The sequence below is a fragment of the Desmodus rotundus genome, chromosome 11, assembly GCF_022682495.2.
Source record: "Desmodus rotundus isolate HL8 chromosome 11, HLdesRot8A.1, whole genome shotgun sequence".
Lineage (NCBI taxonomy): Eukaryota > Metazoa > Chordata > Mammalia > Chiroptera > Phyllostomidae > Desmodus > Desmodus rotundus.
This window is the reverse complement of record NC_071397.1, coordinates 62712521-62738661: the sequence shown is the minus strand read 5'-3', so window position 1 is coordinate 62738661 and position 26141 is coordinate 62712521. Positions and strand designations below refer to the sequence as shown.

At 42.2% G+C, this 26141-nt stretch overlaps 1 protein-coding gene and 1 pseudogene across 2 annotated transcripts in view; both read left to right on the top strand.

The window, feature by feature from the left end:
• METTL24 (methyltransferase like 24) overlaps nt 1–26141 on the top strand; it is a 105196-nt gene that overhangs the window by 56927 nt on the left and 22128 nt on the right. The window lies entirely within an intron of this gene.
• Nucleotides 1909–25415, top strand: LOC139440359 (17S U2 SnRNP complex component HTATSF1 pseudogene; annotated as a pseudogene).

Sequence of the window (26141 nt, the reverse complement as noted above, 5' to 3'; positions counted from 1 at the left end):
CTCTGGAATTCAGAGACCCACTCCTACCCATACAACTGAGGGGTTCTCAGATTTTACTGTTAGAATTCGGAACACCGGAAAACAGACCAAAAAATAATAGCATCAGGCCATGAGCAAAGAATCGAATCACCTAGGAAACTTGATTCAAATGTCGAGGCCTCAGGACCAACCTCAGGGATTCTGATTTAGCTGTCTGCATGGAGCCCAGGAACATGCATTTTACCCCCCCCCACTCCCCACTCAAACCCAGGGGACGCACAGATCACCCTTTGATGACCCTCAGCGTGCACAGAGGACTTCAGTGGCTCAGCCTTCCATTTGCAAACCCTCATCCCCAGCTGTGCATAAAACCCTTTAAATCAGAAGTTGGTCCAGAACCTGGCTGTCCAATTCTGCAGCCTCCCTCCCTGTCTCCTTCCCAAGTTGCTGTGTCCTCCCTGCCTCGGTTTCCACTATTGTACAGTGTATGATGTGTAACACCTGCCATTTGAGAAGATTGTCCAGTACGTAAACTCATGTCAGTGAGAGAAATGAAGGAGAAGTTTTGATGAGATAAGAACTGGGATTTTATAGAAAAGAAAGCATTGTGACAAAAATCGCTTCTTTGAGATTTTCAAAGTGGCCTGGTGTTATTACAAAAGAGGAAGATGTCGCATACGGAGGAAATTAGCCTCCAGAGAGCTGGCATTTGTTTTTCTTCTTCGCTGTGAACCAGAGGTGGGCGTATTTGTCTGAGAATCTTGCCATTTTGACAGAATTTGGGGACTAAGAGCCAAGAGAACTCCCGAGGGAGCCGAGGGGCTATAAGCTTCAGGTGCCCATGAAGGTTTCCTTTCATGTGGCTTCTTTTCCTAAAGGGGACTGTGGTCGATAGAGGGATGTTGTGTTCAGTGCTGCAGGGCTCTGATGCACTGGGCCCTGCAGCTCGGCAAGTTCCTTAATGTGTGTTAAAAAGTGCTTAATGTCTTTGGACAGGAAAAGCCCCCAGAACTCACTTTCATATTGGTGAACGCTTTGAGGGAGTGTACCCCTGAGCGAATCCTGTGAGGTCATACCAGCACACCCGGCTGCCTCGGGAGCTCTGCTCTGCATTGCCAGTTCCCCGCGGTGCCCAAGCATCACAGACCACCATGAAACAGACCGCAGGGGCTGGGGCAAAGGCGGTCATCCTTTCATTTGGAGGTAAAACCTGATTTATTTTCCATCCTATAAAATTCAGGAAAGGACAGTTTCATTTGCCACTTTTCAGTTAAAAATATAAGGACCATTTAAAAAACACAAGTTTCCTAGCATGGCTCAGCATTAAACAGTTTTGCACCTAAAATGATAATGCAACATTTCTTATAAGAACTCAATGCGATGAGTTCACAGCACACCATTAGAGGGAATTATGTAAAACAGCCTCTCTGTTCCAAGTTTTATTTTAAGATTTAATTTATTCCAGATTCTGCAGGAAAAAAACATGCATGTGACAAGCCTGCTAACAGATGTCAGTTTAGTTTTATAGCACATGCCTGCACTTCAGACCCAGAAAAGGGAGATTATTCTTTTTTGCCTGCTGTTTATTACATGACACAGCTTCCTAACGCTGTGCCCGGAGGACAGGTGATTAATAATCTATGGGCAGGCAACTTATCACCTGCTTTCATCTTCTGCAGTGCTGAGTGTAAGCTTTATTTCACATTACCCTTTTGAATTAAAAGAGGTGCCAGAGAGAGCAAAGGTGCCGGATTTTTCTGTGTTAATATCACCTAAGTCAGAAGACAGACTATATTGTAGTGAAAAGAAATAAGAAAAAAGAATATTCAACTAGATAGAACTCAATTTGTATTAAAAATTTGTGTGATATTGGGGGAACGAGCCAGCTTCATCTCAGCCTGGTCTCTACCTGTGTGCTAAGTTGGCAAAATGAGCCACAGCCACTTGGCGGGGAAGAACGACTCTGATGAGCAGTTGTGAATGCAAGAATTGTATGGAGACACCAAGGATGGAGACACCAAGGACAGAGACACCCAGAAAGATCCCAGTACAGAAACCAAGTCTTTCAGGCAGCTGCCAGATGACCCCCGCTATGAACGGGACCTGGACAAGAAGGCTTGGTTCCCCAAGATCACTGAAGATTTCATTGCTACACATCAGGCCAATTACAGCTTTTCTAATGGTGGAGCGTCAAGCTCTACTGCAAATGTACAAGATGTTAGTGCTAGGCCCGCAGAGGAACTGCCACAAAGAAAAGTCCCTGAACCCACTGATCCCAAAAAGAGGGGAGAAGAGAGAAAGACTGAATCTGGATGGTTTCCTATTGGCGAAGACAAAAGTACACATATGTATGTGTCTGGTTTGCCTCCAGACATTACAGTGGATGAATTTGTACAGCTCAGGTCCAAGTTTGGCATTATTATGAGAGATCCTCAAACAGAAGAATTTAAGGTCAAGCTTTACAAAGATAATCAAGGAAATTTTAAAGGAGGTGGGATTTGCTGTTATTTGAAGAGGGAATTTGTGGATCTTGCATTAAAACTTTTGGATGAAGATGAAATTAGAGGCTACAAATTACATGTCAAGTTAGCAAAGTTTCAACTGAAGGGGGAATATGGTGACTCTAAGAAGAAGAAGAATTGCGAGGACTACAAGAAAAAGTTGTGTCAGCAACAAAAGCATTTGGATTGGAGACCTGAGAGAAGAGACGGGCCATCCTGACATGCCGTGAGTGAGTGGTCATCATCAAAAATGTGTTTCATCCTGTGGATTTTGAGGGTGATCCATTGGTGCTGAATGAGATCAGAGAAGATCTTCGAGTAGAGTGTTCAAAGTTTGGACAAATTAGGAAGGTCCTTCTTTCTGATACACACCCAGATAGTGTGGCTTCTGAGTCCTTCAGGAATCCAGAGGAAGCTGATTATTGTATTCAAACCCTTGACGGAAGTTGATTTGGTGGCGGCCAAATCACTGCCCAAGCGTGGGGTGGAGCTAGAGATTATCAGGTGGAGGAGACCACGAGTGAAAGGGAGGAAAGGCTGGAAGGATGGGAGGCTTTCCTCAGTACTCCTGAGGCCAGTAAAGGTCTTCAGTGTTCAGATTCCATGTGTGCTTCAGAAAGGGCAGGGCCTTCTGCCAGCGGTGTCAAACTCATTTTCATCGGGGGCCACATCAACCTCGCAGTTGCCTTCAAAGGGCTGAAATAATTTTAGGGCTGTATAAATGTAAGTTCTCCTTAACTGTTAAGGAGTTGAAATTACATTTAGTCTAGAATTTAGACTAAAACATTTTGCAGAGCACCCTTAGCGCATCTAAAATGAATGCTCAAGAAGCTGCAGCTGAAGTGCAATTCGAAGAACCTATAATGCAAGTAAACTGGATACTTGTCCTTTGTCAGGTTTGTTAAATACATGCGGAATATTTTTTAAGTATTCTGATTGAATTTTGTGATATCCAAAAATAAAAATAAGTTGTTAATATGCAGAAACTGAAAAAGTATTTTGTGGTATTGGTAGATAAAACAAAGTAATTCTATATGATAAATAGTATGTCAAAATCAACTGTAAAAATAACTCTTCTTCAAATTACAGGGCCCATTTTTCTTGTTTGCATGACATAGTAATTATTGGTTTATATGTTGCACTTCTGTTCACATTCCCATCTGTATGTCCAGTTCATCCATCCATCCATCCATCTATCCAATAAATATTTACTAAGCATATTCTGTATGCAAGGACCTGTACTTAAATAATAAAGATACAGAGATAAACGAATTTCTTTTTAATTAAAAAAATTTAACTGTGGTAAAATACACATAACATAAAATTTGCCTTCTTAACCGTTTTTAAGCGTATAGTTAAGTAATGTTATGTATACTCACATTGTTGTTCATCTCATCTCTAGAACATTTCCTCCTTGCAAAACTGAAACTCTATATGCATTAAACACTAATTCCTCTCTTCCCCTAGCCCTTGGCAACCACATTCCAATTTCTGTTTTAGTGAATTTGACTACCATAGGTACTTCATATAGTTGGAATCATGTAGTATTTGTCTTTTTTGTGACATGCTTCTTCCTTTCTTTTTTTTAAAAAAGATTTTATTTATTGATTTTTAGAGAGAGGGAAAGGGAAGGAGAAAGAGAGGGGGAGAAAGATCAATGTGTAAGAGAATCATCAGTTGCCTCTCACATGCCCCTAATTGGGGAACCCAGCTGGCAACCCAGGCGTGTGCCCTGAACAGGAATTGAACCAGTGACCTTCCAGATTGCAAGCTGGTGCTCAGTCCACTGAGCCACACCGGTCAGGCTTATTTCACTTAGCATGACGTCCTAAAAGTTCATTCATGTTGTAGCATGTGATAGGATTTCCTTCCTTTTTAAGGCTGAATAATATTCCTTGTAGGTATAGACCACATTTTATCCACTCATCTGTCAATGAACAACTGGATTGCACCCACCTCTTGCCTATTGTGAGTGATGGTGCTGTGAGACGAGGGGCAAATAAATGGCTTTCCAAACTCTGCTTTTAGTGCTTTTGGGTACAGACCCAGAAATGAAATTGGTAGATCCAATGGTAACTCTATTTTTTTTTTTTTGAGAAACTCCCATGCAGTTTTTCATAGTGGCTGTACTATTCTACATTCCCATAAACAAGTCTCTTAAGATTTAACATGTTGCTAAAAACACAGAAATGGATCCTATAATGCGTGTTACAAAGAAGAAGTACCACATGCTATGGGAGTGTTTAATAGAGAAATTCAACCTAACATACCATTTATTTTTATATTCCTCACGCCTAGTCCATAGTGGGACCCTGTACGTGTTTGGTGGGTGGGTGGGTAAGCCATTCAGACCCTTGTTGGTTAGACCCCTTTCTTTGGTTTCCTTCCTGCTCTTCAGCTGCCCTCCATTCTCCAAGGATGACTGTGGAGAGCAGCGGGAGTATTTGTTAACAGGTGACTAGCTTTTCCTTGGTCGTCTGTATTGGTCTCTGGTGAGATTACAGAAAACATTTTCCCAGTAATGTTCTTTTCCTAATTCTGAATATCGTCTAGTATTCAGAGATGCTGAGATATTTCCACCAGCTATGTTTCCGTCTTTTCTTAGGGAGAGAAAAAAAGAAAGTTGCCTGGGATGTAAGATGAAAGTGTAATGATGTTAGGGAGTGGTGAGTATTCGGGGAGAAAATGTTCTTTCTATTCTCAGAACACTGCCTCTATTCCCTGAAGAATTTTGTTCTATAAAGATAGCAAAAGAGCCACTTTCTCATTTGGCTCAAACCAGTAACATTTTGCTCCATTCCATGCTATTTATAGATATTTTAAATTGAAATTTCATTCTTGAGTTTTTAAAAGGAATTTCAGATATTTAAAATGCATAAGCATTATATTTGGAGGCTTAAGTGTCTTGTTTCTGTTTGTTTTTTTTTAAGGAACCTGTTTACCTGATCCCCAAACCAATGAAAGACGTTGTTATTATTCTGCCTGGTGTTTGATTTTGCACAGCTCTTTGCTTTTATTTGGCACAGCTCTTTGCTTAGAAATTTTAAATGGTTTGGCTGTTTGCCATGGCATTATTATTCTGATGAGCTGGAGAGATGCAGTTATCTGTCTGAAATGAGTCTTGAGGGTTTCTCCCAGTTGCTCCGATTGTGGTACTGCGCAGAAAACAGTGATGATGACGCGTTCAGAGAGCTGTTTGGGGGCAGGAGGCAAAGTTAGGCTATGTTGTTCAGTGGGAGGGTCATGGTCTCTCAGCCAAAAAGACCTTAATACCAGCTTTATCTCCTGTTGGGGGTGTGAATAGCACAGGTGAATGAAGCCCTTTGAGTCACGTTTTATTTTTCTGTAAAATGGGGCACCTTCTGTGCAAGACTATTGGGATTAAAGACAGAAAGGTCTGTAAGGAAACCAGCACAGCGCCTGGCAAGTTGCTCCCCATTTGGAAGCTGTTTATTAAACAGTTGTTGGGTTGGGTTGGCTTGAATTGTTTTAGGCCAATATTTTAATACTGGCCATGGAGTATTACGGTATGGAGCATTTGACATATTTTATTGCTCTCTGCTTTCTTAGTGATAGTGGGAAATTTCCAACAGGTCAACCATTTACTCCAGAAAATGTCAGAGAGTCAGTATTCTGGAGTGGATTTTGGCAGTGTTTACAATAGCAGCAGTGTGAACCTGGTGTCCAGACCCCCCTCAGCGTCCTCGGGATCCATCTTTCTTCAGCGACAGTCATGGCTATAACTGGTGTGCATTTCAGGTAGTCTACCTGCTTCATGGAATTGGTAGACATCTTGTAATTCGGTCATCTTTCCCATGTCCACCTTTCACCTTTCTCTTGGGCATAAGTGCTTAGCATCGCACAGGCTTACTAAGTATATTGTTGCGAAATCATTTGTGTGGTGAGTAGTGATGCCTTTGAAGGTATTTTATGTAACAATGTTTCTCTAATGCTTTTCACTACATTTGCCTTATAACATTGCATTTCCTGTAGGTTGAGTATCCTCTCTCTGAAACCCCCTGCTAAGATAATTTTGACTCTTTTTTGAGACATATCAAATTTAGTACTGACTGCTAAGTGCTTAGAATATTCTGGATAACTAAATTATCTGTCAAAGTGGTGTAATTGCCCACCTCTGTTCTCACTGTTCCTCTCCTGGTCTACCTGCTGTGTTAGGTATAAACACCTCCTCTGAGGGGCAAGGTCTCAATTCAGTTGTCCAACCTCTTTCTTTTCCACCACGTTCTTATAGATATTCTATGTTCTGACCTAACTAGACAGTTTTATTTCCAACTTGCCTCAACTTTCTCATTCCTTGTAGCTTTAGTCACAATTCTTTTTATTGCTAATATTTTCTCTGTATCTGAGAAAGTCAAAAGTTCACCTATCTTTCAAGTATTGTTCCAACAGCCACAAAGCTGTTCTCAAATAGTTTATTTTAATTTTTTAATTACATAAATGATATATGTTCACTGTAGAAAATGTAGGTAGTAGAGAACACAGAAAGTAAAAGGAAGAAAATTAAAATTGCCTATAATTGTACCATTAAGGTGACTAGTAGTTATGTGTGTAGTTTCTCCTTTCAGACTCTTCTGCCCTATGGCATATACATTTTAATTAAATTAAAGGGGGGTCGCACTGGGTACGCTATTTATCATCTGCCCTTTGGTCGTTGGCTTTAGTTTTTAGAGCACTTAGGTTCTAGTTTGAGAGGAAGGTGCAGAGATTTCCCATACACCCCCTGCCCCCACACATTCATAGCCTCCCCCACTGACGACATCCCCACCAGCGTGGTACCTTGTTACAAATGATGAACCTACATGGACTCACCACAGTCGTCCGAAGTCCATGTTAACTTTGGTCTATATAGAGTACATCCATGTGTAATAGATACATAAGCATATGTATACATACACATAATCAAATACATTGTTGGTATTATCTTGAACATTTATCTGTTAGATCAATTAAGAAGAAAAAAGAATAAGAAAAATAAGTTTTTGTTTTACTTTCACTTATTTCTTCTTCAGTGCTCTTCTTTATTTATTTAAGTTTCTGACCTGTATTATTTTTATTCTCTCTAAGGAACTTCTTTTAACATTTCTTCTAAGCCAGGTGGCAACATATTCCTTCAACTTTTGTTCATCTAAAAAATTTGTATTTTTCCTTCACTTTTTTTTATCTTCATCGGAGGACAAGTTTATTGATTTTAGAGAGAGGGAAAGGGAGGGAGAGAAAGAGAGAAACATCATTCAATGTGAGAGAGAAACATCGATTGGTTGTCTTCTGTACATGCCCTGACCAGGATCAAATCTGCAACCTAGGTATGTGCCCTAACCAGGAATCGAACACACAACTTTTCAGTTTATGGAACAACACTCCACCCAACTGAGCCATACCAGCAAGGGCTCTCCTTCACTTTTGAAGGATAATTTTGCAGGGTATAGAATTCAGGTCAGTGGTCTTTATCTCTCAATAAGTTAAATGTTTCACTCCACTCTTTTTTTCCTTGTATGGTGTTTGAAGAGAGGTGAGAATATAATTTTTACCCTTCTTCCTGTTTGCTGAAGGTGTTTTTTGTCCTCTGCCTTCTTCAGGATTTTTTTCTGTATCTTTAATTTTTAATAGTTTGAAAATGATATGCCTAGGTATAGATTTGTTTGTGTGTTTTGTTTTTATGCTGCTTGATGTTTTCTATACCTCCTCTATCTGTGGCTTTCTGTCTAACATTAACTTGGGGAAAATTCTCAGTCATTATTATTTCAAATATCTCTTCTATTTCTTTCTCTCTCCTTCTGGTATTCCCAGTATGTATACATTATACCTTCTGTGGTTGCCCCGCAGTTTTTTGATATTTGATTCTGGTTCTTTTTTCCCCCCAGCCTTTGTTTTCTTCGCTTTTAAGTTGGATGTTTCTATTGAGATTTCCTGTAACTGAGAGATTTTTTCCTCTCTGTGTCCAATCTCCTAAGTCCATTAAAGGCATTCTTCATTTCAGCTTCAGTGTTTTTGATCTCCAGCATTCTTTTCGGTTCTTTCGTAGGATTTCCATCTCTCTGCTGACAGTGCCCATCTGTTCTTGCACGCTGTCTACTTTACACATTAGAGCCCTTGGCATGTTAATCAGAGTTGTTTTAAATCCCCCACCTGATAATTCCAACATCCCTGCCATGTCTAATTCTGATGCTTGCTCTGTCTCTTCAGACTGTGTTTTTGCCTTTTGGTGTGCCTTGTAGTTTTTCTCAGTGGCCAGACATGATACATCACATAAAAGGAATGGGATGTGAATAGACCTTTAGTAAGGTGGAGGCAGGCGGGGTGGGGGTTGCCCTATTCTGTAGTCCTATTGTGACAGGGTAGTAAGAAGCTGGGAAACGTCCTGGACAAATGGAATAGGGAGACTGAGACAAGGAAATTAAACAAGGCCAAACAATTTGAACAACTTACATCCAGCTGGTGAATCACAAGCCCCTATCTCCCCTAACCAAGGACTCTTAAGAGCAAATGGTTTATACCTCTCCTCCCTAACCAGAAAATACGTATCTTAAATCACCCTGGTCAGGGCAAAGAGAGAACAGAGACCCAATTAATGCCATTTGTGCCAGCGAAATCCAAGGACAGATGAAGTCAGGGGAACAAATAACAAAAACCCAATTAGAGCCAAACAGACCCAAGATAAAATTAACACAGTAAAGCAGACCGAAGAATAATCCCAAACTCCCCTGTACACTCATACTGATGCATCAGCATATTAAAAATGCACGCAGAAAGCTAATGAATACTCTGCTGAAACCCTCCCCTAAGACTTTCACCCGCAGAAAAAAGAGGAAAAGCGTGCAGGATGAAGTCTCGGGACTAGCTCTCTCTACAGCATGCCCATGCACCCTCTCGGGCCTGGACCTTTCATTTCCTCCTAAACTCTGACTGAGGGTCCCCTTGAGCCTTGCAGCCAGAGCCGTGGGCAGTGGCAGCTGGTCCCTGGCTTGCCTCCTGGTTCTGTCTCCAAGGCCCCCTTTTCCTCTGACTCCCCAGTGAGCTAACAGCAGCCCCGCCTAAGCTCAGTCCTCTCCCATCACGTTTCTGGGGAGCCAAAGCAGATCACCGTCTAGGCTCTCTCCTGTAGGTCCTTCCTTTGGTTCACCGCCCCCAGCCTTCATAAACGTACTCTTAACGTGACCTGGACTTGTGTTGGGAAATCTTTCCGCACAAAGTCAACAACCCACGCGACTGAGGCCGGCCTGAGGCAGACCTGCTCCGGGCTGGTCCCTGTCCGGGAACGCTAAGGTTAGGATTCAGTTTTTTAGTGAGCTTATGCCTCTGAAAACTTCACGAAAGTTTCATAGGTTTTTCTCCCTGCTTAGGTGGAATAGGATGGCTAGCGTGGGCTCGAGTTGGATATTTCCCTTTCCCTGGGTCAGTTAGGCCCTAGTGTACCCCAACCGATTCGGCTCAGCTAACTAGTTTCTCTGGAGCACAGGCCTTGTTAGGGAAATTGGAGTACGATGGCATATTTCCAAATGCTTCCTTTACCCTTCTCTCTGCAGGCAGCCTGAGGGGATTTTTCTGATATTTACTGTGGGAATATGGCCAAATTCCTTGAGGTAAATCTCACAATATTGCGAGGACACCCCATTACCGGGTCCCCTGGGAGTTTTTCACTCTCAGACTTGACCACATTGCGTCTCCAGCAATTCATCAAGGACGGTCCTGGTTTTCCCACCCCGGTGCCAGTCCCTGCCGGGTTTCCCCTGTCGGCCTCTGCTCTGGGCCCAGACTCGGTGTGTTCTCCCTCTGCTTCCTGTCTTTCTAGTCCTGGGGGCAGCGGTGTGACCCCTGTCCCCTCCCCTCATACAGATCCAAGATGAACTGTTGATTTTTCAGTCTGTTTAACTTTTTACTTGGAGAATGGAGTAGCAACTTCTAAGTTCTTACATGTAGAATTGGAAACCAGACATTCATCTGCCCTTTTTAAAAATTTAGAATATCTTGAACATTTTAACATATTATTAATAACATTTTATGTAGAGACATTGCAACATTGTTTGTCATGACAGAATTTTGTAAACAAGATGATTGTTCTCTAATAGGAGTCTGAATAAAAACCATACAACTGCGTACTTCCTGACTGCATAAGAAGATGCTGTCGATCTATATTTCGTTAATATGGAAAAAGTGCCCAAATAAGTTGGTAAGGGCCCCAGACAAAGTGCCCAACAGTGGATAGACACAGTACAACGTCCGCTATTTGAATAGAAATAGAGGTGTGCATACAATATGGGTGTGTGCTAAAACAGTGGTGTCTACGGGTGAAGCACTGGGGACCCTGTGGTGGGAGAAATATTTCTTTGTCCTTTTGAAGGTTTCGAATGCTGTTTTTTACTGTGTGTATTTTATACTTTTCCCATGACCTCTTGTGAAATAGCTGTCTGCAGTATACCTTTTAAGAGCTGCATATGTCCTAGTGAATGGAGGTAACCACTCCCGAACTATTAGACATGTAGATTATTTCCAGTTTTTAACTCCCATAAACGTGCAGTCTTAAGTCTTTTCATACACATTGCTAAATTACCATCAAGAGAGTTTGTATCATTTCACTTTACTGGGATTCTTCCAGTAAATGTGATTGCTGACGGTTCTGAATTTCCACACAGGCTTGTCTGCATGTCTTTATGGAATGCAGCTAGCTCCTTGTATCACAGCTACCTGGGTACTCAATGTATCTTTGTACTATACTATGTACGATCACTCTGATATACTCTGAAATTCCTGAAACAGTGAAATATGTATTTGCCCTGTCCCCACTGCAGCCCACAGCACAGTGCCTGGCCCATCTGAAATGCGTCGTAAATAAGCGCAGGTGCAGTGAAATGAGCTAGTTAGTTGGTAGCATCTTTCTCAAATGATGGTGGCGAAACTCGTTCAGCTGGCTGAGCATCTTGAGATCATACCTCTCCTTATAGACACTATACTCTTTGGAGGATATTATGAAATACCAATATCTGCAATTTAGTGATTTGATTTAGGGATAATTTTTCTAGGAGGAAACATGACTACTTATACGTATGTAATATAAAGTCACAACAAAGATCAAGTGTAAACAAGCTACAGGACTAAGCAGGGTTGACTATCCCAGTTTCCCCCTTAATAATTGGTTGCCACCTTTCATTTAGTTTTCTTCCATTGGCCCTTGGTGGCAGACAATTAGCAGATAGTGTGAAGGCCTAAGAAACACTGATGAGTTTTGTCATTTGGGAAATTACCTTGATGCAACGTAGCTTCCAAATTTAAACTACCAAGCAAGCTATTCCCAAATTAAGATGTTTGAATTACATGGTTTATCGAATCCATTTAAATCACACAGTGAGAAGCAAGGGGAGAGAGATGGAGTAGGTTTATGTACTTAGGGTTGGGTACAAGTGAGGTGGGAGGACCACACTGCCTGAGTCCTGGTCAGTCTCCACCCCCCTCCCTCCTCCTGTGCCTCCCCCCACTTCTCCCCACTTCTTTCTCCTTCCCTTTCTTCCCCCTCTTCCTGCTCTCTCATCAGCCTTCCCTCTTTGTGGTGTGTTTAAGAGGAACAGAGCTGAGGTTTGGGGCAAGGAGGCTCAGGTGGAGGGACACAGGGACAAGTGGGTCTGGCCATAGCTGTGAGTTTACCAGTCAGTCTCTGAGGAGCGATGGAATGTATCTGGCGGAGGCTCTGTGGGGCCAGCATGGGGGTAGCCAGCGGGTGGCCCATTTAAGGTCTCATAAATATTGAGTGACTTTTGTACATCATGCAAACTTAAGGTTGGGCGACAATTCTGTGCTCAATCTGCATTTCTATTCCTATGTTCAGCACATGTCTGTACATTATTTAGGCCTAATGACTCATAAGTTACTTATCACATCTCACAAGCCTCACCTATCCCATTTGACTTCTCATTTTCTATAGCAGAATTGTACATTCTTGAATAAAGTAACAAATATACATTACTAATTTAAAACTTGAAATTGATAGGAATATGTCGATTGATTTTGTTTTTATCTTTAATCTACTTCAGCACTTCAATGTTTAAACACCTCTATCCAGTGTTCCACGGGAGCCCGAAACAGTCACTGATAGTCCCTCGTTAATAAGCAGGGACAAAGTGAGAGATTGACAATCCTGTAAAGTCATTCTAAACTTCTTTCTATTGGTGCAGTTGTAGAAGATAGAACTGGGTATGACCTTATGTTAGGACTTTCCTGGAAATTTTAAAATTATTTTTAAATAAGATTTTTATATGAATCTATTGTTATCATTCAACTCTCTTAAAACTGAGCTGCAGAAAAAATTATTGGGGCATAGTTTTAAGCCCCACAGTGCCCGGGACAGGGCTTTCTGACAATAGGAATATTTCTCCTGTGATTAAATCCTGGTTAGTTGAGATCTTGCTGTTCAGCTGATAGCTATCATTTCGTAGATGGTTCTACTAGAGGACATGTGTTTGAGTTACAGAGTCTCTGATCTCAGGCACAGGATATCCAGGATCTTAAAATTTCATGGAAAACTGAACTCCCCAAATCACATGATTACACCCTCTGTAGCCATTGGTCTGGTTCTTTCTCTGATCTAGATGTAAGCACAAGCTGTTTCAAAGAGGGAAGTGAAGAGAGAAAGTTTAGCCTCATCCAGGTTCCTTGTGAAAAGTGCTAATGTGTACAGAAGCCAAAAGCATTAGCAAGGAACATAAGCAGAAGGAATATTCTACCCGCTGGAGAGTTAGTTCTCAGAATGCCCTTTATTCATCTGACAACACAAGGGAACCAAAAACGGAAGACTCAGCACATTCAGTGAAATAATCACTTTGGCCTGATAGAATTACAGGAAGTGGAAAGGACAGGGGTTTGGCCAGCAGTGTTGCTTTTCTATACAACAAACATGCTAATATCATGGATGGCACTTTCACTAAGCCTCCCTATGACAGTTACTCAGACTTTTTACCCTCGAGATTGGGCCTATAATAGACAAGAACTGGAGAAAATTTATTATGCACAGAAAACCAAAAATCATTCTTCTAAAAAAAATTCTCACCTGAGGATATGTTTATTGATTTTAGAGAGAGAGGAAGGCGGGGACAGAGAAACAGTGATGTGATAGAGAAACAGGTATGGGTTGCCTCCTGCAAGCGTCCGACTGGGGATGGAACCTGCAACCTGGGTATGTGCCCTGAGTGTCAAACCTGCAACCTTTTGGTGTAGAGGACGATGCTCTAACTAACTGGGCCACCCAGCCTGGGTCAAAACTCATGCTTTTTGCTTCTTACACCTTTGTAATCAAGCATATTCTTTTATTCATGCTTAGGGGTAAAATCAGAATAATTTTGCCTGGCTTAATTGAGACTAGAATATTCCCATTTATATTTTTTGACATACTAAGATAGTGTGTCTAATCAAGACAAATTCACTTATTTATAAGAAGACTCCACCATTCAGTAATCAAAGTGAAGCCTAAGATATTATGGATAAGAACATCTCCCGTTCAAGGAGAAGAATGTTAATGTATTGGGAAAGCAAGAGATATTAAAGGAGCTTTAGCTTTTGATAACATTTTCCTGACAACGATCCCAAAACTATAACTTAAACTGCACTTTTTTTTATTGTTGTTCATTTACAGTTGTCCCACCCTTTTCCGAGTTGCTCTCCCTTGCCCCACACCCCAGTCAACCCCCACCCTGTTGTCCATGCCCATGGGTCTTCTATCCATGTTCTTTGGCTTGCCCCTTCCCCTTCTTTCCCCCATTATCCCCCTCCCCCCTAAACTGCACCCTTTGAGGGGCTTTCCAATTTACAGCAAATTTTGGAGGTGCTTTTCAATTTGGAGAATTTAACAATCATAGATATAATGTAGAATCGCAACTTCCAAGAAATTATTGGATAGCATAGGTTAAATGAATCCTGTTCCTAGGCAACCGCATGGCGGGGTACAACATCCCTCAAGCTCCTAAATTGAAGTTTAAAGTTGCTACTATTTTTGGTTTTGGCTTCCTCTGAAAATGGTTTTTATCCCTTGGATTTTTTTTTTTTTTTACATGATGAGTTTTGAGCCCTTTCCAGCTCTTCTCTCTGTAACATTAGTGTCACATGTTAACAGCCTCTTCATCCTTTGATCTCAGCATGTGTAGCAATAAGAGGAACGGCTGGCTGGGAAATAGGATCAAATTGGGGATAGAAACAAATATCACCAGAAAAGCGAGGGAAGTGCAGAGACATTTTCAGTGATTCGGTAGGCTTTCATAATTTCAGGAAGAAAAGTGCTCTGGGGCTTTCTGACTCACTCAATCTTTTGTAATTTTTTACAAAATATAGGACACAGCTTCTTTAGGGGGAAAGCATTTTAAACAGAAAAAAATGCTGGGATGGGTGCATTTCTGACTCTTCCATTTGGCTTTTGGGACGAATGCCATTTCTGTAGGCACTGTATCCCCTCTGTGGTTCCCCCAATATCGACACAGCTTTTCTCTCCCTTTTTCTCCTCGCTCTCCTTGTCCTACTTCTACTTATGTGTGTGTGTGTGTGTTTTAATGATTTCTTTCCACTAGGCCCAAAGTGGAAAGCCTGAGAGATGGTGGTCTTCTGGGCACAGACTCTCTGACGAAGGCACGATGGGAAACTCCTGCAGCCTTTCAGAGCATGGGGGTCTGGTTGCTGACGCCACTTCTTCCATCTGGGGCTGTTGGCCTCTCCTCACTCAGGAAGTCCAAGGGACTTCTGGAAGGCCTCCCGGTAAAAAATAGCTTGTCAGTATATTCTGCTGGTTGGATTCATCTGAGTTAATTAGCTGATCTTTTAAAAAGATCTTTCTCTCTGGAAGATTGAACTTATTCTTGCCTGAGCATAGATCGTATAATCTTATTTGCTTCTCGAGCAGGTGTTACGTGATACTTGGCAGAGGGAAAGGAAGTTGGTTGAGGTGGGCAAGGAGCACATTTTTGTGTATGACCCAGTATACGCTGTGTAATAAAGAGCTTTGGCGAGCCGGAGGGCATCTGAGAGTGAATGCTGAGGGTGTGATGTCACAGGAAGTGGAAGAGGAAGGCAGAAGGCCGGTAGGAAGGAAAAAACACTGGGGTGTGGTCTACCTTCTTTGCGATTGGGATGAGGCTGTGGAGGGGCCACCCACAGAGTTTCACAGGTGCTTTCCTTCTGCAGGTCAGCCATCGGTTGTTAACGCTTGTTACGTACACCTTACTCTCAGATATTTCATATCCCATGCCACAGATGAAGAGACTGGATTTTTATTGTTTGTCGTTTACTTTTGCTGGATGCTGTGCAACACTCTTTAGGTACTCACTCGACCCTCTGAGGGCCTCCTATACATCAAGAACTCAGCCAGTGACAAGGAAGCAGTGAGGTGGCCCTTGCCCTCACAGACATCACGGTCTAGAGGGGAGACAAACATTTGTACAAAATTCTGCATAAGGTACTAAGTGCAACCATTCGAGACACAGAACAGGAGTGACTCTTTTTTTCTTGGGTGGTCAGGGAGGTGTCACAGAAAGATGACATTTCATTGGGCTCTTGAAAGTTGAATGGGAGTCTGTCAGATGGACGGGAGGGGACATAGTAAATGCAAGGGCAGAGAGGTGAGAAAGCGAATATAAGTTCCAGAACAGGTGACCATTTCGGCTGGCACTGAGGGGGGCTGGGCCCAGGTGGTGAGGGGCCTGGTGAACTCTGTAAAGGGGTTTGCATTTCACTTCACAGTTGCACCTGCAGAGGCCCTGAAACAAGGGGCTTAACTGACTAGGTTTTAAATAAGGTGGATAATTCTGGAAACATTGTGGAGAGTGGACAATTCAAGGCTAAGATCTCTTGAGAGTAGACATGAATCATGAGAAGCGCTGAGCAGGCAAGCGTTAATGAGACCAGTTGGAGCCGGTGTTGGCGAAGGTGGCATTAGTCAGCCTCGGTATTTTAGCAACAGCTATCATGGCTATAAGCCCTGCCAAAATTTTAAAAATGTGGGCAGAAATAAGGGACTTCTGTACTTTGTTTTATACATTTCTTTGTCGGTTGCATTTTTACAACCAACTTTTTAATAAAACTTATTTTTGAAAGAAAGTCAAATTCCAGTGCAATAAAATTCAAGCTTCAGTACAACACATTTTAAAGCTCTATTTAATAATTCATTTTAAAAGGAAATATTTATTACTAAAACCTTTTAAAGTTCCTCTGGGGCTTGCTATAAACAAATCTGACCTGGGATTTTTGTCTATGAAGAAAACAGAAATATGTCACATTCTCCACAAATGAGGAAAGCTGTTTTTGCACTATCAGCAATTTATCATTTTCCTCCAGGGATCTAGTTAACCCAAATTGTAGATTCTCAAAATAAATATTTGATACTTCGCTGTGAACTGTGCACTAACAACTGCTTATAAATGTAGATTTGGCAATTACCCCACAGGTAACTGAGAATTGACTTACAGAACAGACTATCCAAATGTTTTGCGTGGAAATGGACTCTTCTTTTGTTGATCCCTCCCAGTACACTTCTTTTCAAGTTCAAATGTGCGTCTGGGTGACAGCTCCCAGCATAGATCACGGCGCTCACAGTTGCAATCATCTAGTTCACCACACTCAGATCCACAGAAACAGCACACTGGACGTGTGTGCTCTTCCCTGAAGATGTACTATTAAGAGCTGTTCAAGAGGAATTCATTAGTTAAACTTCCCATTGCTGAGGAGCTCAACCCAATTTGGCAGCTCACCTCGGAAGCACCAAGATGCTTCAAATTTTCCTCCCCTCATCAGAAATAAGACGAGTAGAATACATTTTTCTCCATTTAGACATTTATGAAAAAACACTGATGTGAGGATCATTCCTTAATAAAGGAACTTAAACTTGCAACAATGATGTTTGTAAGAGGTGTGGCTTTCCAGGGAGTTCAAATGTTATTCCACTTTCAGGGAAGAAACAGGTAGGCCGTGCGATGACTATTCTCATTCCATGTCCCATGACTCAGAGCTTTCCTAGGTGCCTGGAAGATGTCTGTCTGAAACCACCCACTCCCCAAATACAGAGCACCCACTCAAGGGAAGGTGTTCCTGTGACAGGTTAACAACACCCTGTTAGGGACACTGCCTTCTACCCTTTGTTTCTACTGAAAAAAAAAAATGCCATCTGGAGAACTCCTCCAGCTCCAATAAAACTGACTGGCCCCATGGTGGAAGCCTCCCAGGCACCAGCAATTCTTTTAAAGAAGGAAGATAGAGAATCCTGGGAATCCCAGTTTAAAAATTACAAAAACAGCCAGCACTGAAATCAAGCAAGACGATGAAGTCCCTGGTTGACAACCCATAAAATTTTCATGATTACCTCCCCTCTCTCTGTTCTGGGCTAACACAGAGACTTAAAAAAAAAATCCATTATATGTATTGATCTCTCTGATTCACTTAGAAGTACGTGGATTTGAATGATTTTCAAAGATAATCATCTGTCAAGTCGCCCATGTGTCAATTCATATCAAACCAAGTAGGAAAGGTGCTTTGGGCAGCCATTTGACTGTTCTTGCTATGGGACTGAGGAGTGAGAAAGGCGTTAGGGCAGGTGAGGAAGCGATTTCTCAACCAGAAGTCCTCTACAGGCCACAGCAGTCGGGGGGCGAGCTGAGTCTGGTCTTCCCCTCCTCCTCGTCAAATGAGTGAGGCTCTTACACACTTTTATCCTGCTAAAGTTTAAATGACTCCTCCACTCCTCCGTATGTGCTGTGTTCCTTCCTTCTTCTCTTTTTTCTTTCTCCCTCCCTCCCTCCCTCCCTTCCTTCCCTCCTTTCTTTTTTGATTTGCAACCACACCTGCTTGTGTAATTCAGACATTGCCAAGTGTAAATCAGTAGATCTCGTGAAACATGAAAAAATACAAACATCACTAAATTTGTATTAGCATGAAAATACAATGAGAGTTCATATTTTTCAGGAAGGTCAGCTCCCATCTTGTCACATAGCTGTATGTAGGGTAAACTGAGTGGGCACATCCTCACCACTAGGGATTAGAGGGCTCCAGAACAGCCTACTGAATTTGCCCAAAAGAAGCTTGGGCTGTTTGCAGACTCCTCTAGAATGCTCAAGTCAAGGTGTTGCAATTATCTTTGCCTAAAAAATAAGGGAGCTGTACATGCATATTAATCAGACGGCCTTTTAAAGCGAAATAACAATGACAACAACAAACCCCTCTAGGAGCAGATTTCAGAATTATGCAGCGCCGTTTGGTCTTAGTCATTTTTAAAGGTAGATAAAATACTAAAAGAAATATAACCAAAACGTTAGTAGTCCTGTCCTCTTGGGACTGAGATTTTGAACATTTTTTCCTTCTTCTGTATATCTTTTTTGTAGTTTCCCATGTTTTAACAGATCCGCGTCTTATTTTTACAAACAGAAACAAACAAGCAACATTGCAAACTGCTGTGGTCCTCTAGGGGCACGGAGAGGCCTGGGGTGGGTGGGATGTCAGATGTTTGTTTCACGGGATGTTAGGTCTCCACTAATTTTTCTCCTTTTGACAATTTAACGTGAGATAGGGTGTTGGCTGTAGACCAGATCCCTCCCAACTGGGCCTGAATCTGGAATTAGGAATTGAAGGGAATACATACCGGTAATCCATTTTTGGTGCAGGGGGCGGGGGCAGGGGAAGGATTCGTGGGAGGAAACCCCTCTTCCGCAGGAACGGGGGATGTGTGGCAGTTATTTTAGCCTACACAGATGCAAATGATGGTTTTCTTCTTGTATGCATTCATCTAAATTTGTGTGGAACTTGATAAAACATGAAGTGACAAAGAAAATGTCCCAGCCCCAACTTATGCCTTTTGGTTATAAGGAAGCTATGAAATGAATATTCTAGAAAAAGTACATGAAATAAAGGGGAGAGGGCACTAGTTGCAATGGAAAAAATAAGCTGCCACTGCTAAAATGCGTGTGCCCCGTCTGAAGGTAGACCTGGTGCTGTCTTTCACCCCCAGGATGGCGGCAAGTGGGCCATCCACCTGCAGGGAGCTCAACAGAGGCTCACTAAATCCCTGCACTTCTCGCTCTGCCCCCCAAGCCCCCTTCCCTCTGGCAACCATCAGTCTGTTCCCTGTATCTATGACTCTAACCACCACACTGTACCCCTGAAACTAATACAAAATAATATCGAGTGTAAACTGTAATTGAAAAATACAATTACAAAAAACTTATTAAATTAATAAATACTCCACATTTGCTCTTCTCCCGTCCATCATTTTTGCAAAAGGAACTGTAAATCCAGAAACCCTTGACAATGTCGTATTTTGTGTTTTGATTCATTAGTATTGTGAGAGTTTAAGAATATGGTGTTAAAAACTTCTGTTTTGAAGTCAGACCCCGTTAGATTCCTGATTCTACCACTCAATAGCTGTGTGACCTGGGCTGGTTGGTTAACTGCTCTGAATCTCAGGTGTCTATGGAAACTGTTTGGATTTGGTTGTGGCTTCACCTCTCATAAGCTGTGTGACCTACCTAGGCCTCAGTTTCTCCATCTGAAAAATGAGGATAATAAAAAACTTATTTCCTTTGTTTGTTGGGGATTGCCTGGGGCATTGCTTGTAAAGTGCTTAGCATGCTGCTTGGCTGGGCACATAGCAAGTGCCTAATTAAAGTTGGCTATTAGTTTTTTTTAAATTACCAGTTGATACAATATATAAAAAAAGATATTGTGTTCTGAGGGATGGCACATCTAAAGCAAACGTTAGGGGCTTTTAAGTAATATATATTGAGAGCCAATGAATGCTTATTTCTATAAGTCATTGTCTTAACGCATTCCTTAAGATGAAAGTTTTAGATATAACCTTGTCTGAGTATTTAGCACATTCCTTTGAGTAGTGCATGGGTGATATCTGTTCATGGTGTCAACACTGATCTTCTTTTGTGTAAAGTTTCTTTCTCCTCTCATTTTAATGGCTACATGAACTTAAAGGCTCAGATCTGATACTGCTTATATTTTTTTCTTGTAGGTTTTTTAAAACCTCATTTTATTTATTTTTTCCTTCCTTGGTGGCTTTTAGCCATGCAGGTGTTTATAGTGTACTTTCCCTTAATCCTCTCTTTCTCTTGGGTTGGGGCCTGTGCATATGTCTTGATCACAACCAGAAGTGATTTTACTCATCCTGTATTTCATAATTTTGTACTCTTTTCCCAAAAGCAGCCCCTCAAATTTAATAAACTTCAAGCTTCACCAAGCCAGGAGCTGCCCCAATTAGAGTACATTTCTTTTTCGGGTGAAAGACTTGACACATTCAACTTAAAATTGTTATTATGGGAGCATTAGGAGACTAAAGATATCTTTATTTTCTTGTTGTACCTCAGGCCTGACTTGCTTCTTGCTTCTTCAAGAAAAAGCATCTCTGCTTTCAATAAAAATACACAGATAGGTAGAATTCATTGAGTGGTCAAAATGATGTCAGTATCTGGCTTCTTAAGTATGTACTAGAATTTCAAATATATCCAATAGATGAAGAAGACAGCCAACTTCGTGAACATGATGCCTTAAGCCTACCTTTTTCAGAATAGGAACCAAGTGATTTTGCAGCCCCACTTTGTGCATGCCGTGTAAATTTCTGGGCTCAGAGAGAAAGGGAGAGTGCAATGAGGTGGTCATGAGAATTCTGGCAGAAGAATAGCCCAGGTTCTCGAACAAAAAAAGAGGAGGAAGAAGGAAATATGTGGGGAATCCAGAGGAAGGGTAGTGATCCCAGAACTACAAAGTTGCTTATCTCAGGAAGTGGTGAATAAGAACACTAAACTTTTAAGTGGAGACTGTAATTTCCAATACATGGGTGGCTGGTCTATTGCACTGCCACTAACTACTTCTTCACAAAAGGCTAAATTCTGACTAACTTTTTCAATAGGGGTAGCACTCATTATCAGTTCATCCACCCATCCACCTCTCAACTATTTTTTAAAATTTTAAAAATTTTAATTTTTTATAAAGAGTTTTTATTAAGGATGCATAAAATCCTTATAATTTAATAGTAGGACAAATAACTCAATTTTTAAAAACAGGCAAAATGTATATTGTAAACCCTAGGTCAATCACTAAAACAGTTTCTTTTTTTGTATTTTATATTTTATTGGTTATGCTATTATAGTCGTCCCAGTTTTTCCTCCTTTGCCTCCCTCTACTCAGCACCCCCACTCCCTCAGGCAATCCCCACACCATTGTTCATGTCCATGGGTCATGCATATAGGTTCTTTGGCTTCTCCATTTACTGTTCTCTACTGTACATCCCCATGGCTATTCAGTAACTACCTATTTGTACTTCTTAATCCCCTCACCTCTTCACCCATTCCTCCACACCCCCTTCCCATCCGGCAACCATCAAAACGCTCTCTGTATCCATGATTCTGCCTCTGTTCTTCTTTGCTTAGTTTGCTTATTAGATTCAATTGTTGATAGATATGTATTTATTACCATTTTATTGTTCATAGTTTTGGTCTTCTTCTTTTTCTTAAATAAGTCCCTTTAACATTCCGTATAATAATGGTTTGGTGATGAACTCCTTTAGTTTTTTCTTGTCTGGGAATCTCTTTCTCAGCCCTTCAATTCTAAATGATAGCCTTGCTGGGTAGAGCAATCTTGGCTGTAGGTCCCTGCTTTTCATGACTCTGAATACTTCTTGCCAATCTCTTCTAGCCTGAAAAGTTTCTTTTGAGAAATCAGCTGACAGTCTTATGGGAACTCCAATGTAGGTAACTAACTTCTTTTCTCTTGCTGCTCTTAAGATTCTCTTTATTTTTAACCTTTGGCATTTTAATTATGATGTGTGTTGGTATGGGCCTCTTTGCATACATCTTGTTTGGGACTCTCTGTGCTTCCTGGACTTGCATGTCTATTTTCTTCACCAAATTAGGGATGTTTTCTTTCATTATTTTTTTCAAGTAGATTTCCAATTTCTTGTTCTTTCTCTTCTCCTTCTGGCACCCCCATGATGCAAATGTTGGACATCTTGAAATTGTCCCAGAGGCTGCTTACACTATCCTTGTTTTTCTGGATTCTTTTTTCTTCTTGTTGTTTTGACTGGTTGTTTTTTGCTTCTTATGTTCCAAATCTTTGATTTGATTCTCGGTTTCATCCACCCTACTGTTGTTTCCCTGTAAATTGTTCTTTATTTCAATTAGTGTATCCTTCCTTTCTGATTGGATCTTTTCTATGCTGCTGAGGTCCTCACTAATTTCCCTGAGCATCCTTATAACCAGTGTTTTGAACTCTGCATCTAGTAGATTGCCTATCTCCATTTTGTTTAGTTCTTTTTCTGGAGTTTTGATCTGTACTTTCATTTGGGCCATGTTTCTTTGTCTCCTCATTTTGGCAGCCTCCCTATGTTTGTTTCTATGTACTAGGTAGAGTTTCTATGACTCCCTACCTTGGTAGGTTGGCCTAATATAGTAGGTGTCCTGTAGGGTCCAGTGGCACAGTCTCCCCTGTTATCCAAGCTGGGTATTCAAGATGTGCCCTCCTTGAGGTGTGCCTTTAGTGTGTGCTGAGTACACCTACCTCTTGTAGTTGAGCCTTGATTGCTGTTGGCAGATCAATGGGAGAGGTTTACCCAGGCCAGTCAGCTACAAAGACTGGTTGTGACCATTTACCAGCAACTTCTGCCCTCTGTGGAGGATCAGCTGTGCAGGGGCAGGGTGGTGGTGCTCCGACATGGTCTGTAGCTGTCCACTGGGCGCACTGGCCCTGGGGTTTCCCAGTGGTGTAGGCCAAGGTCAGCCCCTACCTGTGTTTTGCCTGAGGCCACCCTGCCTAAGCTAGAAAGCAACCTTAAATGGCTGCTCCTTGTCCTGGACTTGGAGATTCTCAGGGGAAGCCAAGCTGTGAATCTAGGCTGGCTGATGCTAGTGCTGGGCCTGACCTCACTGAGGCCAGCTACTGCTTATTTGAGAGGATTTAGGAAGTTATGAAGCATGAGCCAAGATCAGCCATTCATATGGAAAAGCATCTTGGGTGGGCCCATAAACTGGGTGGGGTCTCCAGGGCAGGTCAAACAGTGTTAGCTAGGTTGATGGAGTCTCAGGTATGGCACAAGCTTGTCAGCTCTCTGGGAGCAGAGTTTTGAAAAGGAACAATGGCCTCTGCTCACCTTGATGCCAGACACTTAAGTTTCTCCCTGTGTACCACTGATACCTTTCAAGCTGCTAGCCCTGTGCTGGAGCTCAGAGGGAGTGAGCCTGAGTAGGTGAGTCCATGTGTGGGTTTTTTAAGAGGAACTGTTTGGAGGTCCAGAAGTTTCTTCCACTGACTCAATTCCTGCTAGTTTTTGCAGCCAGAAGTTGTGGGGACTTACCTTCCTGGCACTAGAACCCTGAGCTGGGGGTACCTGGTGTGGGGCTGGGACTCCTCGCTCCCAAGATATCTCTCCTGAATTTTTATCCACCACACATTGGTGAGGGTCTGGCCCATTTCTCATGTGCGCCTCTCCTACAAGTGTGGGTGGATGTATTTTCATTAATTCCCTAGTTGCTAGACTTCCATTCAACTCGATTTCTGATGGTTCTGAGTGATGGTTGTTTCTATACTTTAGTTGTAATTTTGATGTTGTTGTGTGAAATGGTGAGCCATGTCTGCCGATGCTGCCATCTTGATGGGATTCTCATCTATTTTTTTGTTTTTAGGGAGAGGGTAAGGGAGGGAGAAATAGAGGGAGAGAAACATCGATGTGAGAGATCAGTTGCCTCCTATATGTGCCCCAGTTGGGGACCAAACCCACAACCCAGGTATGTGTTCTGACTGGGAATCTATCTGGCGACCTTCCAGTTTGTGGGACAATGCCCAAACAACTGAGCCACACCATCCAGGGCTGTCAACTGTTTTTTGATAGTGCCTGGCAGTGTGCTAGAAGCTGAGGATTCAAAAACAAGTAACTGCTTAACATTCATGGATCTTAAGTCCAGTCTAGGACACAGGGAAGGTACCTCTCATGCCTCATGTCAGATGGAAATGCAGTTGTGGAAACTGTTTTCGATTTCACTGCCAATGTGCTGTACAGAGATGGTTCTCAGCTATCAAGTTTGAAATACCTCTATATATTTCCTGTACCAAGTTTTAATTGCTCCCTGAATCATCTCCCCAAACATAGCTGCAATGGTGCAAAGAAGGCACACTTCACTATTAGCTTAAACAAGGCGATCTTAATTGAGAGGGGCAGCTAGGAACCTCGCTGAGAATTTGTGAAAAGGGTAAGAGCTAACACGGATGGGGCGCATACAGTGTTTTAAGCACTGTGCCTGGTGCTTTCTGTGTGTTTCTCCTTTAGCCTCAAGGTAGCCCTTGGTATCTTGAGTAGTCCTGTTGTTTCCCTGAGTCACTGAGAAGCTAAACAACCTGCCGCAGGCCCATGTGACGAGGCATCAGCTTCAGAGCCAAGGTCGCAGTGACCTCAATATTCTTAGAAAAGTGCTCATAGCTACAAACATATGTTTTTGCTCACAGTTCCAGGGAGTACATGCCTCACTGATACCTTGGTGATTATTTAGGAAAGTCTGACCTAACTGTATCCTCATTAAAAATACAGCTAGTGTTGGAAAACCATCGTATACCTTCCCAAAGATTACCAGGGTGTAGATACTTTCTGCTCCCGAGAAGGGGGAGAACCTGGCCTGTGCTGAGGCCAAGACTCCTGTGCACACACACCACGAAAAGCTCACCCAGAGTGTCAGCCAAGTCCAGTGGCTCTCGAAGGGCAGTCCTTGGACCAGCAGCCTCGCCATCAGCTGGGCTTCTGGTAGAAGTGCAAACATTCAGGCCCTGCTCCAGATCTACCGGATCAGCAGCTGCGAATTCACCAGCACTCCAGGTGATGCTGATGCGTGTGACACCCTGAGCAGCACCGTCTGGTGGCACTTGTGTGATGATGGAGCGTCTGATGGCTGTACTGTCCAGCGTGGTAGCCACTAGCACAGGAGACTATTGAGCACTTGAAATGTGGCCGAGGAAGTGAGATTTTAATTTTATTTGATTTTAATGAATTTAAAACCTACATGGCCACACATGGTGAGTGGCTATCAGGTAGGACGACACAGGTCTGCCCAGAGCATTCCTAAACGTTTGTGTACATTTACATCTGGACCACTCACTGCATTATACACAACACAACACAACAAATGAATGCCACATGTAGAATTACGTATTGATGTTCTCTATTTCCTCACTCCAGGGCTGGGATTATTTAACTAGAAAATGTTTGGGGTGGGAGCCTTGAAGTTTAATGCTAGTGAGATATTCCAGAAGAGAAAGACAGTTTGTATATATTTCCAAGTCTTTTCAGAATTATGGTAAACAGCTCCTTAGATCATTGTTTCTGCTTTAGAGCTGGAGGGTAAGGATTTTTTAGATAACCCCGACAACTGAAGTTTCTTAAGGAACATGCACTTGAAGGCCAGCCCTGGAGCCCTGTGTGTTGGTGGAGGGGAGAGGTGGGGACCAGCAGAAACTATTGTTTGCTGTTCCACATGGAGAAAGTGGCCTGAACAAAGGACCAAGGGCAGGACATTTCACGGCATTTTCAGGAGCAGCAAAGAATGGACTTGGGCTAAAGTGTAGGGTCCATAACGTACTGATAACCAAGACCCTGGCACCATTTGTGCCGAATGGGATGACGGAGTCCATGGCTGCCCCCGTTCC